The 14793-nt window shown below is 45.5% G+C and overlaps 1 pseudogene; it reads right to left on the reverse strand.

The window, feature by feature from the left end:
- Positions 1-997: 997 nt before the first annotated feature.
- Positions 998-10757, reverse strand: LOC119283525 (annotated as a pseudogene).
- Positions 10758-14793: the final 4036 nt, after the last annotated feature.

The following is a 14793-nucleotide window of genomic DNA, read 5'->3' on the forward strand; positions in this document are numbered from 1 at the left end:
CACTATAAGATGCATAGGTGTAGATCAATCTTAACCAACAAGAATGCAGCGGAGAAGTAGATGTTGGTGAAGACGTGCAGATTCACACATATAGGTTAAACCTTCCAGCCACGAGAATTTTCTCGATCTACGATTGAATGTACGATCCCTCTGTGGTATCCACGCGTACCTTGTCCACGGTTCGGCAGCACTTCGTCGTCCAGGACAAAGGTTAACCAGAGGACAAGAGGTGGAGGATAACTACACCCCCGTGTTCGTCGAGTTGTCGTGCACAACTGACTTGACAGCTGGCCACATGCATCCGGTGGAGATACTCGATCGTCACATGATGAAGCATGGCAACAACGTGGTCGTGCAGCTACACATTTGATGGTCCAAATTGTGGCCAGAAGCTACAACCTGGGAGGACTATGAGGTGCTTCGGCGACGTTTTCCAGCAGCAACCACCCGATCAAGGACTTCTTCTCAAGCAGGCGGGAGTGTCACACTTGCGTCTAATGACGCAGTGGACTGAAAGATGGCTATGGCATGATGAGCTTTGGGTCGTGCGTGTGTGGGCGTATGGAGCCATGTGTGGGTGTCAAGAGACTGAGGGTGTTTATCGAATGAACGGTCTGGTTCTCACCTACTCTCCTTCCTCCCCTAAACCTACCCAACCACCCCGCCACCGTGCGTGTCACAAAATCCTATGCGCAAAGCTTCAGAAACATGAGTAACTCTTGTACTCCCTCTGTTCCAAAATAACTGATGAACTAAAACCATGTCAGTTATTTCCGAATGGAGGTAATCGCAAGTTACCTATACAGTTAGCTAGACAGGGGTGGCTCAAAGCTCAGGTTTGCACACACGCCAAATCATTAAACTTGTATCCGGACTTGGCTCATACATATCCCATGGAGTATTAACAGTATGACCTGAGTTGCCCAACTTGTCAATCTTCTCGGCATTTGTGATTAATTCAGACATAGCAGTAGCATTTTGCTATTGAGTCCAGTAATTCAAATTGGTCAATGTTTGCATCACATGTTGTGCACAATATAGTATCTCAGCAATTCAGATACAAAGAAAACACACCGGTTACATCAGGCAGCAGCATAGAAGCGTGGCATGTCAACTCAGGTAAAACATTTACATCTCTGAACTTGTCATTACAAAATATCATTGTAAGTTCAGCCTTCAGGTGGTGGACAAAAGGATCTTCAAGTCAGCATCTACACTAACATTAGTGAACTCTGTATGCGTGTATATAGCTATTTAGGCATAGCTTGGCATTGCTGCGCTATGCTACACTGGCTGAAAAAGTACCTGTAGAAAGGCAGTTGTGTCTATTTTGTAAACAAACAAAAATGGACTGTTCGACCTGATTATTCAAATGCAACTGTCTCAAATGGAGCCTTATTTTCCAGCTGAATTCCTTGGAATTTCCAAGCAGTGGGCAGTACGACCATCCCGATTCTCAAGCTCTTTCTCATCCAGTGGAGTCCGGCGACCCGATGATGTACATGTAGAGGCATCGAGCCCTGCTGCAACGCCAGCAGCATGGTGTTTCGACAGTCAACGCATAAATCCATGCCAGAAGTCCTAGGAGCTGCTGAGTCTCAATGTCTTTTCAGATGTCTACCTTGTCTTCTTGGAACGCTTTGTATACAAAATCTTTAAAGCGCCTGGAATACTGTTTTGGATCTACTGCTGAAATAGACGTTGGGTCATATTGGAAAGACTTGTATGCATGCTCAAGCTTTTTGCTGATATCATAGTCCTGAAGTATGTCTATAATCCCAAAGTACAATATAACATCGTACAACTCCCCGGTAGGTTCTCCAATAAGCTGTGGTTCGCAATCACTCTTTCGAATTGTCAATTCAGCTTTTGTTGGCATGTCCGACCCGAGCTTTATCTTGGACAACCTGTCCACCCAAAGAATGTTAATTATGCTGTGTTAGAACACACAAAGCATGAATAGGAATACAACCAAATATTTATAGCATATGTATATAGGAAAAACGGGGTTTGACTATGGCTTTTTTTAGGAAAAGATATTAGTTGTTGATAAGCACCATATATCTCCAGCAGTATTTATATATGAAGGGAGTGGACAAATGATAGGTTGCAACAAAATATGGCATCCGTGCGACTTCTAAACCTCATGGGGATTGTGGGGACATACCAACCAGACAAATTGGGGATTTGTTATAGATTAAAATAACGCTCAAGTGAACCAAAGGCTATGGCCTACAGATATTGCTGCATCCTGGATTGTCCTACAACCTGCTACCTCCCTCCTTTTACTACCTTGTTTATCTTGCCTCTTCTCCCAATGCACAGAATTAGTTGAACATAAACTCAGATCAACGTGAACACCATGGAGGCATAAACCATCTCAATATGATAAGTAGGATATGATTATATTAGCACGTGCATGCATTACAAGTATTGTGAATAAGAGCAACAATGATGGGCTTTAATTAAGTGCCTTATTTCACCTGTTTGGATCAGTATCTCCTCTAGATAGGTGAGGTGACAGGTGGGGTGATGATCCTCTGCTGCTATCACTGTCAAAGGAACCTTCAAACAATGAAGTTTGTAAGGTATACGGCAACAATGTCAAAAGTTGTTAAAATGTTTTATTTTTTTAAACCAACCTTCAGTCATTATAACTCTTTTGTCTCTAAAATGTACGCCCACCAAAAGACTGTAATCCATAATGTTTTCCTGCTCGAGAAAATCGCAATCCTTGTCGACTTGTCTGCTTCAACAGATTTAACTTCTGGATTAGCTGGGGAGTAAAAATGTAAAATGTGATGACTTCTCACTGGTAGTAGCCTCACTCTCACTCACCTCTGGAACTCTTGGTACCAGTGTTTTTGCAATCGAAATATAAAGTTAAGATCAAGGTCTTTTAAAATAGTGTACTCGTCTATTTCTGTTTGTGGCTTGTCAGTTGTACGTCCAAGGGATGAGCCTTTCAAATCAAATCTTCTATGAATAAAGTGATCAGAACAGAACAGATTTCCCATTATAACAAAACGAACCTGGGTAATAGTAACAGCAAACAGATGATCAGGCATACATTACAAGCTTACCAAGTAGATGTAACATGAAACCAAATATCTTGTAAGTCCTGACCTTCTTTTGGTTAGCTCCGGCTAACTTGACACAATGCAGACCAAAAAACTTGGTGACTAGAGTGTTTTCGAATGACCGGACATGATTGTAGTAAGCTCGAAGCATCTTCAGAAATATCTGCACAACAAGGAAGTGTTCCGTACATTCTGTATAAAACTGTTGGTTGTCTAGGAAGTTAGAAAACATTTAGACAGAAACAACAGCCAAGCACAAACCTTTACTTCAGCTTTCTTCATCGTTTTTATCATGTACTGATCATTGCTCGTGAGATAAAAGAAGCTTCCACTCTTACCAGGGGATGATAACTCCCGGAGAGCCTGGTCGCCACAAAGGGATAACATATAATCTGCTGCATCAACCTTGAACAACTTGCGCAATGTCCTGCAATTCATTTCATGACAAATTGCATGTGAATTGTAACTAAGCATAGATAAACGTTAATTAGAAACTGGAGTGATGACCAACCGGAATACTTGCGGGCAGTAATCTTTCCATCTAAAATCGCAAGAACTGTGTGGAGGGGTGTATTTTGAGCCTTCTGGAGGGAACCTTGTCCATACTTTCTCCTTTGGGTCAAAAGCTGATGACTTTAGATCAAGCGTAATAGGTCCTTGCTTTCCTACTGCGTGTCTGTTCCACGGACAAGATAATAAGCACATGAAAAAATACATGTTAGAAAGACATGGCATTCTGCTATATAGTCAATGAAAAACCACAAAGGGTTGTGCCTCGTTGTGATCCATTATCCTTAGTTGACAATGAAATGTCGTATAACATGATTTTCCATCTGTGAGCTATCCAGCCCGAGGCGACTAGCATCTCAATAAAATTTTCCCAGCTTTTTTTCCGGTCGGATGCCTAGTTGACTACATGGTGCAACCACTCACGCCATTTGAATGGAATGGCAGATCATTACGAATCTTCTGTCTAAGCCATCAAATTACAATTAGCCGCCACTGATTCTCGTTTGACCAAGTACAAGGATAAGCATTGGCCGCACTTTCATATTGGTGGGTGCTCTAGGTGTGGAGCTGTGTTTTTGCACATTCTACTTTTCATTCTTAATAAATGGGCAAACCGCCTGTCTAGTTTTGAAAGAAAAGAAACACGAATATAAATTTGTTGGAGAATTGTCTGAAATCTCATGCTTTCTAACATATGCAAACAATTTTGGAAATTGATTGTTCACGGCAGAAGGTGCTTTCTACATATGCAATCAATTTTTGGAAATTGATTGTTCACGGCAGAAGGAGGGGAAAATCAATCTATTTGCCATTCATCTTTCATATAACCGTGATTGTTCTCGAAAAAAGAGGACTCCCATAAACATCTGATTCTTAGACAATCGCAGTTTTCTTTGTATCAAGAACCATGAAGATCAATGTACGATCGGCCGGAAGTGCCCAATTGCTGGTAGTTTTAAAAAAAAGATCAATGTACGAGGGCAGGTAGGGGTACCTGATGCCGAGCTGGAGGTTGAGCATAAGCTCATAGTTCTTGTGACCCTTGGCGATGGTCTCGCCCTGCCGCCGCGCCGCGCGCGACCTGCCGCCGGCGTGCGGCCCCATCGCCGGCGACGGCGGCGGCAGGCCCCTGCCCTCGCCGGCGTCCTCCACCCTCACCGTCGTGGCGCGCCTCTTCGTCCTCTTCCTCCCCTTCTCCCGCCGCCGACCTGGCACCGTCGCCTCCGCCTCCTCCACAATGCCGCACGTGGTGCCCCCATCCAGAGGATCCCCCCCTACCCCCTGCAATCTCGGATCTTTTCAAAGTTCTCTCTCTCCTCCCACCCGGAAGTTTTGCTCGGCCTGGACGCCGAGCTCGCGCGCCCGCACGTTCGCTGCCCTACGAGCCGAGGTGTGCTCTCCTGGTCTGTCTCCGCCACGTGCCGTATCACAAGCTTGCAGCGACTGTAGGCCGTAGAAGGATGTCGGAACTACAAGACACCTAATCGCCAAACCGTAGTTTCATATTACTCGCACCCAGAGGACGGAGAGTCAACCCGTTGGCTGGACAGCTTACCCATCTGAGTTCGAGTCTCGGTTCGAACCTGTTAGTTATTTTTTCTTTTATTATCTCAAATCAAAAATGCTAGACTTATGGATGGCATTCACGGATTTTATCTACGAACTCGTTTCTTCAAGAATCATCTTCCCCTAATTTCTAATGGTGACCCTCCTCTCCCTTTGATTTTCTAATCATATTTTGACAGCTCATCCCGTAACCTGAGTCCCGTGCAAATCGTCCGTAGATGTAGCGTTGTCCTATCTCAAATATAGCATCAAGCCGATACAAAGCATTTAGAGTATCATCCGACATTTGCATAAGTAGGATGTACACAGTCCAATACAAAAAATCTGACAAAGGAAGGGGAAAAATGACAATTCGGCAACCGTGGAGTCTTATAGACCGACACTATGCCTATGTCAAAACGGTTGGTGGACTGATCAAGAGATTATGTGGCCATTCATGTTGGGTAAAACATCCGTAGCCACCCGCTCCAATCGCGTACATACCACCTTAAATAGCGGTTGGTACTTCGCACGTTGTAGCATAGACCACATATGAAGCGAATGCGTACAACGAAAAATAACCTGCTGAGGAGAAGCATTTTTGTCATTAAAAAACCAAATCGTTTCTACATAGCCAAAGCGACCATAGTAAGGCATACTGAATGTGCGTTAAGTCGACTAGAGGGGATGAATAGGCGACTTTTATGAATTCTTCACTAAGAATTTTTATGGTGAGGATATTCCTAAGCGAAGAACTACTTGCAGCGGAATAAGTACTCGGATGCAGACTTGACATAATATAAGCATGGACATCATGATGAATAGAAAACAAACACAGAGTACAGAAAGCGTAAGCATAGGATAAAACAGTGTGAAGATAAACAGACTGAAGAAATTAAACTGGGAAAATTGAGAAAACCTTTAGTCAAAGCCTTCAAACATATATGAACAAGTACACAGCATAGTACAGATGAAATGAAAGGGTTGAGGAAATAGAACCAGTTAGCTCGGTGAAAACAATGATTTGGTAGACCAGTTCCAACTGCTGTGACAGTTGTATGTCTGGTTGGATCTGCTAGGTATTAAAACCCAAGGACACACAGTCCCGGACACATAGTCCTCACCGTATTCTCCTTGAACTACGGTCACACAGACCTCGTCCAATCACTCGTGGTAAGTCTTCAGGTGACTTCCAAACCTTCACAGACTCGGTCACTCGGCGATCCATAATTTCCTCTTGGATGCTCTAGACCACGATGCCTAACCGCCTGAAGGATGCACAGTCCTCGAAGGTAACAAGCGCCGGTTCCACACAGGAACAATCTCTTCAATGAAGCTCAATCACTTTGGGTTTTTAAGTGTTTGGGTTTGGGGTTTTGGGTTTTTCCTCACTTGATGATTTTCGCTCAAAGTCCTCGGAGGATGGGATGCTCTCAATGACAAGTGTCAGTTCCTCGCGGAGCAGCCAACTAGCTAGTGGTTGTAGGGGGAGGCTATTTATAGCCCAGGGAGAAGCCCGACATGATAAGACATAAATGCCCTTCAATGATATGATCGTTAGGTGGATAAGATATTTTGGGACAACTAGCATATATCACAACAACGGTCAAGAATTTTGAGGTTCAAATTCCTCAGGGCTATCGTGTTCCTCACTTGTAGGCAATCCGCACTAGCGAATTCCTAACTCCTCAGTCAGAACAAATTCCTCAGAGAACAGAAGGACTTCATCTCTGTCACTGAAGAAATTGACTGAACTATATGAGATTTTCAATGGCTTCACTCGAAGGGATTGGTAGGTGTAGGATTTTGAGATGAGCATCACCTGGAAACTTTTCCTTAATTTTACCTCGACCCCCTTTAGCAGTACGGTGTTTCCTATGACTCAAGAAAGCGAAAATGAAACTACGAAAACAAATGTCTTCACGCTTCATGGTCCTCGCATGAATATCAAGTCTTCACGGTCACACCAATTATTTCACTTTCAAAGTCTTCAGGAAGTCTTCAGAAGTACAAAGTCTTCAGTTGATGACATTCATTTTTAGGGGTCGAGTTTCTCTGTAAATATCAAACTCCTCATACACTTATAGACCTATGTACACTCACAAACGCATTAGTCCCTTAATCCATAAGTCTTCAATACACCAAAATCATTAAGGGGCACAAGATGCACTTACAATCTCCCCCTTTTTGGTGATTGATGACGATATAGGTTAAGTTTTCAACGGGGATAAACATATGAAGTGTAAATACTGATATTGAGGAATTTGATTGCAAGATATAGAAGAGCTCCCCTTGAAGATGTGCATAGTGAGGAATTTGCTTTTGAAGCAATGCACATTTGAAGAGTAGAATCATGGAGATCTCCCCCTATATCTTGTAATTCATACACGCATTTAACATATGATATGAAGAATTTGAAATGCATGATGAAATATGGTGACTGATGTAATTCAGCATGTGTGCATTATCATACATGAGGAAATAGCATGCAGAAGAACATAGCAAAAAGTATCAGACCACCATCGGACTTAAGGTTACAACTCAATCCAACAAAGTCTTCAAAAAGAACGAGAGTTGTAACTTAGAAACAAAACACTCATATATATAGACCCACTTGAAGACTAAGTCAAATTTCTCCCCCTTTATCATCCAATGACCAAAAGGGATGAAAAGTGAGGACTAACACCCCTGAAGAATATCATCACTGAGTTGATGGAGGAGCGCCAGCATTGTTGGGTTTGGTTGTTGAAGTAGGGCCTGCCGTAGTGTCATCCAAATCTTCATGCTCATCCGTCTCGCGCGATGAAGAATAAGAGCTGGCCACCAAGTGAGGAACTTTGACCTTCTTGAATTTCTTCGAAGGTGGCTGAGACCAGTCAAAGTCCTGCTTGAAGCCCATGTTGTTGAGATCATCTTCACTGTAGAGATGAGATAGAATAGCCCAGGTGCGATCAAATACTTCATGGAGGTAGTAATGGTTCTTCTTCACTGAATTCTGAGTGATGGTCATGTTCTGAAGAATTGAACCGAACTGGCGCTTGACCAATTTATGGTTGTGATTGACCTTTTGGTGAAGACTGAGGAGAAACTCATGATCAGTCAACACCCTTGAAGCTGTGGCTTGAGGATTTTGCTTTGAAGCATTGGTGGCAGAGTCATGAGTGGCAGAGTCATCATTGGTGGAGTAAGATGCAGCTTTGCGGAACTGACCATCCAATGGGCGGATGCCTTCATCAATAACAGCAGGTGCCCTGCCCTTCTCATCAGATGAGGAAATATGTCTTTTGAAGACTTCAATGGGCGGCAAATATCTGACGTGATTCTGCAAATCAGCCTTGTAATTGATTAAAGACCTTGATCTGAGGAATCTCATAATCCAAGAAGCGTAAGGCTTCAACTCAAAAGGCGACAATGCAACATTTTCCAGAGTCCTCATTAAGAAATCATGGTAGTTGATTGGAACTCCATGGAAGATATTGAAAAGCAAATTCTTCATGATGCCAACTGTAGCGCCCCAAGACCGATGTGTCAGGTGTCCTCCAATTATTCGCTGTTCTTGCCTTGTCATTGTTTGCGTGTCATGCATTTCATATCATGTCATCATGTGCATTTCATTTGCATACATGTTTGTCTCATGCATCCGAGCATTTTACCCGTTGTCCGTTTTGCAATCCGGCGCTCCTATGTCACCCGGTGTCCCTTTCTACCTCTTTTCGTGTGCGGGTGTTAAATGTTTTCGGATTGGACCGAGACTTGTCATGTGGCCTTGGTTTACTATCGGTAGACCGCCTATCAAGTTTCGTACCATTTGGACGGCGCGAGCTGACAGGTGCCGCCTGGTCCCCGCCGCCTGCAGCTCCTCCGCCCGTGCGCCCCACGCTGGAGACGATGCCGCCGCTCGCCTCTGCCTGCCTCCAGCCTCCTCCGCGCTGTCCTCGTCGGCGACGAGCTCACCGGAGACGACGCCGCCGATGCCCGGGTCCGCTCTGCCTCAAACCGGCCCGATCCACTCTGCCTCCGCGATCCAGATCCGGCCCGTTGACTTTTTCGCGGGGTAAAAATCTCCCAGTTATTTTATGCATTTTGCATCGCATCATAACTCCCTCATCGTAGCTTCAATTCGTGCGTGTAGCATATCAAAATGTTCGTCTCGACGAGTACATCATGTCATATCATTGCATCATTTTCATTTGAGCTCATCTTGATGCCCGAAATGCTGTTGGAAGAGGGCTATGTGAGGAAAGTTGCAGATCTGTTTCAGCAAATGGCCTTTTGTCATTTTTGCCATGATTAATGTGTGCATGCTATGATCCTGAGCTCTACATGTGTTTTGTTATATGCCATGCCATCTTTACAGGGGTGTATGCCATGTATTTTTGTGATCTTTGTGGTGACTAGCACAAGCATGCAAAGTAGCGTAATCGTTGATGTTGATTTCAGGGACTTAGAATTTCTCCAAATCCTTGTCCTGATATTGTTTTTATGCCATATATTCTTGATGTTTCCTAGTGATCCGTGCCTTTTTTGAGGATGATCAGCGAGGATGTTTTGTTAATATTGTTTTGCTCTATTCATCCATGTCTTTGTTTGCATTTATGGAGCACCCTAGCTTGAGTTAATCGTACTCTACTTTTGCTATAAAATGTTCCTGACAGATTGTTAACTTGTTAATGGAGTGCTTTCTTAACCTCGCAAGGTTCCTTGGTTTCACTCATTGGTCAAAGAAGCAACTTAGTTTTACCTCTTCTCTTTCTCTTCTGTTTTCCCTCTGGTGCCATTCTAGATCTCGGGACGAGATCCTCTCATAGTGGTGGAGTGTTCTAGTGCCCCAAGACCGATGTGCTAGGTGTCCTCCAATTATTCGCTGTTGTTGCCTTGTCATTGTTTGCGTGTCATGCATTTCATATCATGTCATCATGTGCATTTCATTTGCATACATGTTTGTCTCATGCATCCAAGCATTTTACCCGTTGTCCGTTTTGCAATACGGCGCTCCTATGTCACCCGGTGTCCCTTTCTACCTCTTTTCGTGTGCGGGTGTTAAACATTTTTGGATGGGACCGAGGCTTTTCATGTGGCCTTGGTTTACTATCGGTAGACCGCCTGTCAACTTTCGTACCATTTGGACTTCTTTTGATACTCCAACGGTTAACCGAGGGACCGATAAGGCCTCGTGTGTGTTGCAGCCCAACACCCCTCCAAAGTGGCCCAAAACCGACCTAAACCTCTTCCATCATCTCGGTCGTCCGATCACGATCGCGTGGCCGAAAACCGCACCTCATTTGGACTCTCCTAGCTCCCTCTACCTACAAATATGTCCTCTCCTTCGGAATTCTCGCGCATATGAAACCCTAATTTTTCCCCTCGCGTCGTTGGACATTTCATCCCGCGCCACACTGGACATGTCCGCTCGTCAGCGCCACCTCACTCCGGCCTATCAGAGGATGCCACGTCATCGCGCCGCCGACCTTGCCCAATCGCCGAGCGCCACCTCAGTCGCGCCTCTCCCTCCTATCCGCCGCGGACCGTGCACCCCACCGCGGGCCCGCCCGGCCCGGACCGCCAGCGCCGCCGCCCCGACGCGCCCGTGCCTCGCGTGCCTCCGTACGCCGCCACCACCATCGTCGGCGCAACCGCCCGCCGCCGCCGCAGCACTCCGCCGCCGTCTCACCTCGCCGCCTCCGCCAACCTCGTCGCCCCGCCGTCTGGCAACCGCCGACGCGCGCGAGCTGACCAGCGCCGCCCGGTCCTTGCCGCCTGCGGCTCCTCTGCCCGCGCGCCCCACGCCAGAGACGACGACGCCGCCCGCCTCTGCCTGCCTCCAGCCTCCTCCGCGCCGTCCTCGTCGGCGACGAGCTCGCCGGAGACGACGCCGCCGACGCCCGGGACCGCTCTGCCTCGAACCGGCCCGATCCACTCTGCCTCCGCGATCCAGATCCGGCCCGTTGACTTTTTCGTGGGGTAAAAATCTCACCAAGTCCCCAGATCCCAGTTATTTTATGCATTTTGCATCGCATCATAACTCCCTCATCGTAGCTCCGATTCATGCGTGTAGCATATCAAAATGTTCGTCTCGACGAGTACATCATTTCATATCATTGCATCATTTTCATTTGAGCTCATCTTGATGCCCGAAATCCTGTTGGAAGAGGCTATGTGAGGAAAGTTGCAGATCTGTTTCAGCAAATGGCCTTTTGTCATTTTTGCCATGATTAATGTGTCAATGCTATGATCCTGAGCTCTACATGTGTTTTGTTATATGCCATGCCATCTTTACAGGGGTGTATGCCATGTATTTTTATGATCTTTGTGGTGACTAGAACAAGCATGCAAAGTAGCGTAATCGTTGATGTTGATTTCAGGGACTTAGAATTTCTCCAAGTTCTTGTCCTGATATTGTTTTTATGTCATATGTTCTTGATGTTTCCTAGTGATCCGTGCCTCTTTTGAGGATGATCAGTGAGGATGTTTTGTTAATATTGTTGTGCTCTATTCATCCATGTCTTTGTTTGCATTTATGGAGCACCCTAGCTTGAGTCAATCGAGCTCTACTTTTGCTATAAAATGTTCCTGGCAGATTGTTAACTTGTTAGCGATTTTGCTGAGGATGTTGCTATTGATCCGTGCATGCTATGTTGTTGTTCTTGCCATGTCTAGCTCCTATGCCATGTATTCTTGATGGGTGTATGCTTAGTTTGTGATGCCATGCTCTGTAGTGAGTGCATCGAGCTCGTAAACATGCCTACTTGTTAATCTGTTTTGCATGCTCCAGTTTTTCACCAAGTCTGAATCTGTTTATGTTTTTACTATGTTCACATGCTTGCAATTGTATTTTCTGATCCCTTTTGGCTCATCGTCACTAAGGGACTTTTGTTATATGCTTAGAGTAGATTCATTCCATGCATTTCTTGGCCATGATATGTTCTTGTAGCATGTAGTTTTCATGCTCTAAAGATTGCTACCTGATGATAAATTCCTGACATGCTGTTAATTTCACCGAGTCTGAAACCTGTTATCATTTGCACTTTTGCCATGCTTGTTTGAGCCTGTTAATGGGTGAATTAGCCATAGCTCAGTGTTCATCTTTTGTCAAGAATCATGAGTGGATCCCTTCCATGTATTTTGTTGCTATGTTTGAGTGCTGTAGCATGTTGTTCTTGATGCATTTAGGAGGATACTTGCTGATTATCGCAGACCGGTGCCATATTTGTTTTGCTTGTCATTTCCAAACCGTGCATCCGATTTCGGTGATCTTTATATCGATTTCGACCGAAATCAACTCCTCTTTATAGTGATACTCTTGGTTTTCCAAGTTGAGGCCAGGTTCAATCATTTCTTTCTAAATCATGCATATGCATTACATACCGCATCCCGCATATCATGCCATGTTCATGTGTTGGTTGTTTACTTTGTTGTGTGCTTCTTTCCGGTGTTGCTTCTTCGGGTTGGTTCCGATAACGTCGCGTTTGTGAGGATCCGTTCGACTACGTCCGTTTATCTTCTTCATGGACTCGTTCTTCTTCCTTGCGGGAATTTAGGCAAGATGACCATACCCTCGAAATCACTTCTATCTTTGCTTGCTAGTTGCTCACTCTTTTGCTATGCCTATGCTGCGATACCTACCACTTGCTTATCATGCCTCCCATATTATTAAACCAAGCCTCTAACCAACCTTGTCCTAGCAAACCGTTGTTTGGCTATGTTAGCGCTTTGCTCAGCCCCTCTTATAGCGTTGTTAGTTGGAGGTGAAGATTGGAGTTTGTTCCTTGTTGGAACATGGATATTTTGCTTGGATATCACAATATCTCTTATTTAATTAATGCATCTATATACTTGGTAAAGGGTGGAAGGCTCGGCCTTATGGCTGGTGTTTTGTTCCACTCTTGCCGCCATAGTTTTCGTCATATCGGTGTTATGTTCCCGGATTTTGCGTTCCTTACACGGTTGGGTTATAATGGGAACCCCTTGATAGTTCGCCTTGAATAAAACTCCTCCAGCAAGGCCCAACTTTGGTTTTACCATTTTCCACCTAGCCTTTTCTTTCCCTTGGGTAGGCCTGCCCAAGGGTCATCTTTATTTAACCCCCCTGGGCTAGTGCTCCTCTGAGTGTTGGTCAGAAATGGGAAACCTGCGGGGCCACCTCGGGGCAACTCAAGGGCTGGTTTTACTCGTAGCTTGACCTATCCGGTGTGCCCTGAGAACGAGATATGTGCAACTCCTATCGGGATTTGTCGGCACATCTGGGTGGCTTTGCTGGACTTGATTTACCATTATCGAGGATGTCTTGTAATCGGGATGCCGAGTCTGATCGGATTGTCTTGGGAGAAGAAATATCCTTCATTGACCGTGAGAGCTTGTGATGGGCTAAGTTGGGACACCCCTGCAGGGATTTAAACTTTTGAAAGTCGTGCCTGCGGTTATGGTAAGATGGGAATTTGTTAATGTCCGGTTGTAGAAAACCTGAAGTTGATCTTAATCAAAATGCACCAACCGCGTTTGTAACCATGATGGTCTCTTCTCGGTGGAGTCCAGGAAGTGAACACGGTGTTGGAGTTATGCTTGACGTAGGTTGTTCTAGGATCATTTCTTGATAATAGTTTCTCAAACGTGCTTTTGCCTTCTCTTCTCGCTCTCATTTGCGTATGTTAGCCACCATAAATGCTAGTCGCTTGCTGCAGCTCCACCTCATACCTTTACCTTACCCATAAGCTTAAATAGTCTTGACCGCGAGGGTGTGAGATTGCTGAGTCCCCGTGACTCACATGTACTTCTAAAACCAGTTTGCAGGTGCCGATGTTACCGAGCAGGTGACGCAACCAAGCTCAAAGACGAGCTCGATGAAGATCTTGTCCTTTGTGTTGTTTCGTTCCTAGTTGAGTAGTAGTGGAGCCCAGTTGGTGTCGATCGGGGATCTGTGTAGCATTTGGGGTAGTCTTCTGTAACACCCCGGATGTAACTTTCCCTATTTGTAGTCCAACTCTTGCCGTTTCTGGCGTTAAGTTATATTTATTTCCTCGGGTTCGGGTCTTTGTCTCCGTGTGTTGTTGTCGTTGTCATGCATCTCATATCATGTCATCATGTGCATTGCATTTGCATACGTGTTTGTCTCATGCATTTGAGCATTTTCCCCGTTGTCCGTTTTGCATTCCGGCGCTTCGTTCTCCTCCGGTGGTCATATCTAGCTTTCTTTCGTGTGTGGGGATTAAACATTTCTGGATTGGACCGAGACTTGCCAAGCGGCCTTGGTTTACTACCGGTAGACCGCCTGTCAAGTTTCGTACCATTTGGACTTCGTTTGATACTCCAACGGTAAACCGAGGGACCGAAAAGGCCTCGTGTGTGTTGCAGCCCAACACCCCTCCAATTTGGCCCAAAAGCCACCTAACTCTGCTCCATCATCTAGAGCGTTCGATCATGATCGCGTGGCAGAAAACCGCACCTCATTTGGACTCTCCTAGCTCCCTCTATGCCTATTTAAAGACCCCTTCCCTGAAATCTGGACCCCCCTCGTCCGAAACCCTAAAATCCACCTCGCGCGCCGCCGGACACTTTCCCTGCCGATGGCCGTGTCCGCCGCCGTGTCCGCCGCCACGTGGCAGCCTCCCATTCGCCGCCTCCCTCTCTCTCCGCCGCCGCCGCCGGAGCCCGCCGCGGCCCG

The sequence above is a fragment of the Triticum dicoccoides genome, chromosome 4A, assembly GCF_002162155.2.
Source record: "Triticum dicoccoides isolate Atlit2015 ecotype Zavitan chromosome 4A, WEW_v2.0, whole genome shotgun sequence".
NCBI lineage: Eukaryota > Viridiplantae > Streptophyta > Magnoliopsida > Poales > Poaceae > Triticum > Triticum dicoccoides.